The sequence below is a fragment of the Sinocyclocheilus grahami genome, unplaced genomic scaffold (assembly GCF_001515645.1).
Source record: "Sinocyclocheilus grahami isolate Dianchi unplaced genomic scaffold, SAMN03320097.WGS_v1.1 scaffold920.1, whole genome shotgun sequence".
Classification (NCBI taxonomy): domain Eukaryota; kingdom Metazoa; phylum Chordata; class Actinopteri; order Cypriniformes; family Cyprinidae; genus Sinocyclocheilus; species Sinocyclocheilus grahami.
This window is the reverse complement of record NW_015506099.1, coordinates 50,824-57,072: the sequence shown is the minus strand read 5'-3', so window position 1 is coordinate 57,072 and position 6,249 is coordinate 50,824.

The following is a 6,249-nucleotide window of genomic DNA, read 5'->3' as shown; positions in this document are numbered from 1 at the left end:
GTCTCAGCCATAATACATGTTAACGAGTTAATAGATGATTCCCCTAAAAATAAAAATGGCATCATATACTCACCTTTATGTCATTGTAAACCCATATGGCTTTCTTTCTTCATTGGTATACAGAAATGTAAATAATGTTAGTGTCAGTCAGCTATTCAGATATTTTTCCCCACAGAAGAAATTCATAATGGTTTAGAATGACACGAGGAAGGATAAGCTGCAACCCCTGCTAAAATCTTTTTTTTTTCATAAGAGCTTGCATGTCATTACATTATACATTTTTAAAGTAAGCTTCAGGTTCAGTGTAGGCAAACTAATTTGCATTGTTATTACATTGTGATACACACAAACACCACACTAGCCTTTGGATTACTCTTCATCTTGCCTCTTCTATTACTGTTTGCTGTGTATCGACCCATGTCTTTTTCATGACCACGCCTTTTAATAAAAGCATGCAAATGGATCCGCACGTCTCTGTCGACCCGTAACAACAACCAACCACTATATAAGGCAATAGTCTTTCCCTTTGTTGTGTTTTTGTAGTGCTGTCATGCAAGATATGTCCACATGCTTTAACCAAACTTGTGCACTTCAGTATTTTGTATGCATGTCCTGCTGTGTCATATTTTCTAATGTTGAAATTTATTCGTAAATGAGCCTGAGTACTTTCTGTACATTTTGTGTTTTATTTTTTTTTTGTTATGCATATTCACATGTGCAAATAAAAGGGAAGTAATTGTTATGTACATTCTTTTTTAAATGCAGTTTACAAAACATTCTCCTATATGTTTATTTTTTGTCCTGTAAATTATTTTTTTACACATTAAACCAAATTGTTCTATACATTACTGAAAGTACAACTATTACAACTATTTACAACGTAGCTTAGGTTTAACAACAGAAAAACAACATCAATTTTGAGTACTTCCTGACAGTCCACCACTGATTATTTTGAAGGTGAAAGTAACAACATTTATTGTCAGAATATTAACAAATTGTTATATATTCTATTCTATATATATATTTTTTTTTTTTTACAGTTTTATTTTTATGCTTAATTTCCTAACAAATCTGGGTTGCAAACCTGTCTACATATGTTCACCATGGTGAAGAGAATAAACTATATAAAATCACACCTTTGTAAGATATCAGTCAGCATTTGAACTGCTACGTGTGTGTGTTTTGTAGTTTTTCATATGTGTCATTACATTATTAAAGTAAGCATTTAAAGTTGTAATCTAGCAATTAAGGACACAGCAAACCAGTGTAACTTACCTGGCCACGGTCTTGTATAAGCCCTGAAACATTCCCACCGTCTCCTCCATTATGACGTAAAACATAAATACAAAAATGAGCAATTCTGGCTCCACCTATCCTGTCAGAATGGTCCTCTTGTCAGCTGTCCTCTCGCACAGTTGCTATGTGACAGAGTGGTAATCAGGAACCCCTGGTGGCGCAATTAGGAAATCCTGAGAATAAGGTGGAGTGTCCTTCATGGACCTTGGAGGGTCCTTTGTGTACTTCGGAGGCGTGGTCTTCGAAGTCCGTGCCCTTCGAAGTGTGTGCACTTAACTTTGGGACACAGCTAGTGTGAACCTACAGGAACTTAATTACTCAGACCAAACAAGGATAATTAACTAGGCACACCAGGGGCCTGTTGGTTCAACCAACTCTGAGTTAAAACTTGAACTCTGAGTTGACTTACCCTGAGATGGAAAACTCTGAATTTTCGGTTTCAGAACAGCAGAATTGTGTTAGTTCAGTCAACTCTGAGTAGGTTGACTCTGAGTTTAGCGCGTACACCATGACTATGAGAAGTCATGATCAATAGAGCTCCTGATTCACCATGGCAACAGCACCAACAAAAAGACATCCGCATACTTTGAGTCAATGCATAAGTTTAAAGGGGTCCTATTATGCTTTTTCACTTTTTTAATTTTAGTCAGTGTGTAGTGTGTATGTTTGGGCATAAAAAAAGATCTAGAAAGTTACAAATCTCAAAGTCCACTCCAAAGGGAGATATTTCGTTTTTAAAAAATCCCTTTTCAAGAACTACAACGAATGGCTCGTTTGGACTACAGCATTGGTTTCCGGGCTTTGTGATATCACAAAGCAGCTCATTAGAATATCATTAAAAATAATTCCCACCTACAGAAGTTCGAATGGTTGGGGGGTGGGGAGGGGTGAGGGGCAAGGTTGTGGTTAGAACACTTGGTTGAGTGAGTGCATCAGACGAGACGATGAAGAAGAAGTGCTGCCATAGTTGCCAAGTCCGCGTATTATACGCGACTTTGGGCTTCTTTTTTTGTAAAGTTGCATGAAAAAATTCCAGGTCGCGGGTTGCGGTTTTTTGGGCTTATTTTAAAAAATATGGTTGCTTGTTAAGGAAATCTGACAAGCAACTTCGTTTCTTTATTTATGTCCGCCGTATTCTCCAATGCATTGAATGCTCACAGTTAATAGCCAACCAGTGCAATAATATAAGTGCTGCAGTATAATTTGCCAAATATTCCGCCCCCTCATTGGAGAAAATCACGTTCAAAAAGAAGACGCGTGCCATGACGCTGTAATCCAAGCGATGACAGAAGTAGATGTAGAGGAGTGGGATGACTTTCTTTTAGCCTATTTTTTTATTTTTACAATGTTTTTGTAATGTATTAATTATCACGGGCTGTAATAAAAACAAGTAGATCTATACTAATACTAAGAGTAAATATGGTTCGAATAGCCTATATTTAAGTAGGCTATAAATATGTGGCTATGTTACAGCTCCCCTTTGAAGCTCTTTTTCCATCTCTCCAATCCTATTCTGCACACAGGTGATTGGAGATGAATTTTGTTCCCCTTTTTGTTGCAGATTGCTGATTTTTGTAAAATAGTTTCTGTTTTTGCTTTTCAGATAAAAGAGTGGTTTCCATTTAATATGTTGCAGGCTCACTTATTGGTAATAAATAATTGATAATAAATAATATTGATGATAATAAATCATAAAAAAATCAGGCTTGTTTTGGGCTTGTTTTTGAAGCAGCGGTTGCTTATTTGTCTTTGTCAGAGTTGGCAACAGTGAGTGCTGCTGCAGAGTTAGTGCATCAGAGAAAACGAAGAAGAAGAGCTGCTGTGCTGTAGCGTCAAATTTTTGGCATATCTAGAACAATTCTTACAAGTACAACACAACATAGCTGGGCGCTGCGGACAGACGCCGAACGGCGCCGCCGGTGTGCCTACACTCACAGAAAATAATGTATTCGAATTTTAAAGACGTGGCACGACGCAACGCTGCGCTTTTTACGTGATAGGGCCAGAACTCCTGGGCCCGGGGTAGGGCTCAAGGCTTGGAATGAGGAATAGATTCCTTTAAGGGAATACAACTAAGAGCCTAGAATCATAGAAGTCTTGGCTTGTCACACGGGCTACCGCTTGCTCTGCATATGCTGAAGGAACTGTCTCAACAGACCCCTAGTAGCAACACCCTGTTAAAAGTGAGTATCCGGAGGAAACATAGGTGGAGTGGTGCCCAAGGTGGAACCGGGGCTTAACCAGCTCAAGAAAGGGCATGAAGCTGCTGTGCGAAGCCCTCATCATACAGGATTTTAGAAAGAATGCAAAGTACTAGCATGCAAACTTACCACAGTTTGGATTTTAGAAAGTGTACAAAGACTTCACGAGCACACTTACCATAACTTGGATTTAAAAATACCATTCTAAGGGGCCCTCATGTCACTCTGAAAGAGCAGCCCATAGATGGAAATGGTGCATCCCAAAACACTATGTTTGAGAAGTCATCAACTCGATCTAAGGTATAATGCTGGAGTGGCTAGCAGTAAATCTCTAGCTGAGGGTGCAAACACTCAGTTTCTCACACCCAGTTCTCAATCGAGAGGGGGGCTCAACCTGCATTATGTTCCAATGCTGGAACAGCTAGCAGTAATTTACTTAGCTGAGGGAGCAACACACCCAGTTCTCAATCGAGAGTGGGGCTCGACCTACAGCATGTTTCAATGCTGGAACGGCTAGCAGTAAGTTACTTAGCTGAGGGAGCACAGCACCCAGCTCTCAACGAGAGGGGACTCGACCTACAGCATGATTGTTAGAAATCAGAAGGGTAAGCATACTGCAAGCTAGCCAAAAACTCAGCGCATCAGAGAGGCGGAGGAAGGGCCTAGTTCGCCTGATGCTGCTGGGAACGAGGCTAATAATGCATAACCCTTACCATACAGGATTTCAGAAAGTGCGCAGAGTCTAGCGTGCACACTTACCACTATGTGGATTTTAGAAGGTGCGCAATGTGTTCAGCGTGCACACTTACCACCATGTGGATTTCAGAAAGTGCACAAAGCTTAGTGTGTGCACTTACCATAGCATGGATTTAAGAGCTTCCCAAGCATCTGATCACAGATACCCGGAAGTGCTGAGCCAAACGGGAGAGGCAAGCTCTAATACAACCCTCTAAGGCGAGGGGAGCTCTGCCTGAGACAGCATTACACAAGAAGATTTTCGCAAATGCCACCTATACTTCCCGCTCGATGCCTCAGCAAGAGGGGGTATCCTGGTGACCAAGAAGCCCCTCAGGGTGACCTAGATACAGCGTACCAGACAGGGCAGCCTGAAAGCATAAGCCCAGCCCGGACATCTAGGAGATTTTGCAGTGCCGTGCTGGGGGCTTGATGATCAAGAAGGCTCCCGCAGAAGCCTGTGACCTGGCAGCATGATCCAGGAAGCATGAAGCCCGAAACCAGGGCTATCATACCGGCTGGATACAACATCAATGAGTGAGGAAAACATTGCAAGTCGAGCACCCAGTTTCTGAATCCAGCAGAGGGGGGTGCTCACCTAGGACCTTCTCTAGAAAAGGACAGAAACACACATGTCCCGGAAAACACTGCAAATAAGGCTCCAAAAAAACCCTGCAGAGATCGTGTGTGTCATCAGATGTCAAATAACGACGATACGGATGCACACATCCTCTAACCGCCTTTCTAGTGCTCGCCATAATGAAGGAATAAAGATCGCTCTTACCACGGAAATGCATGCTTCAAAGAAAACAGTCAGTGAAGACGAAGAAGAGGATGATGTGTTCTCCCGGTGCCTATTTATATTATAGTTGCATCATATGTGGGTCACTTTAAGCTCACAGCCACATTAGCCAGTGCTCACTGTTCCATATATTTGCCAAAACTGGCCCAGGCACAGTTTAAGATAACTGGGCCACATTTGTTCCATCATATGTGGGCCACTTTAGGCTAACAGCCACATTAGCCAGTGCTTACGTGCCATATCTTTTCCGAAACTGGCCCAGACACAGTTTAGAATAACTGGGTCACATTTGTGGCATCATGTGCGGGCCACTTTAGACTCACAGCCACATCACCCAATGTTCACTGTGCCATATCTTTGCCAAACTGGCCCAGATACGTTTTAATATACCTGGGCCACATCTGCTGAAACATCACATTTGGCTTACTTCCTGATTAGCCTTTGCTGATTGTGCCACATTTTTGCCAAAGGTGGACCACATTTGGTTGGTACTATTTGGGTCATATTCACTATTTACCACATGGGCCACTTTAGGGTAACACTCAGATTACACATTGCCGTTAACACCACAACATTGTTTTGTACGGGCCATAAGAAAGGCTAGCAGTGCCGTATCATTGCCTTAACATCCGCATGCTATCTGGGGATTGACTGTTGATGCTGCAGTCCTGCCCCAGTTACTTATCTTACTGCTTAACTTTTAAATAGTTTGGTTGTGTTTGCTGCAAGCAATGAAAATCTATTTGAACTCGCAACCTTTGGGTTACGAGTCCGACTCTCTAACCATTAAGCCACGACATCCCAGATAAGTGAATGGTTTCATTATTCATATGTAACATATTGGGCGGTCTGCATTTATCATTTTCTAGATGAAGCAACATTACATGATGTTTATTGTAAGGAGTGAATGACAAAGCAAATAAGCAAAGGCAGCATGAGAATATGCATTGTGTCAATAACAGCAGTAACAGTAGCAACAGGAAGACAACTTTACTGCGAGGATAGTCATATTCCAGGTTTCTTCATGGTGGTGCGGGTGATTCATCTTGGTAACGTGAATTTTAAATCCATATATGCATGTGGCAAGGTGTCATGCATGAGTAGTAAAGAGCGAGTACATGTGCCATGCATTAAGAAATAAATCTATCATTTATCATCAAATGGGGCACATACACTATGCTTAATGAGTCCCTAACATGTTTTTTTTTTTTTTTT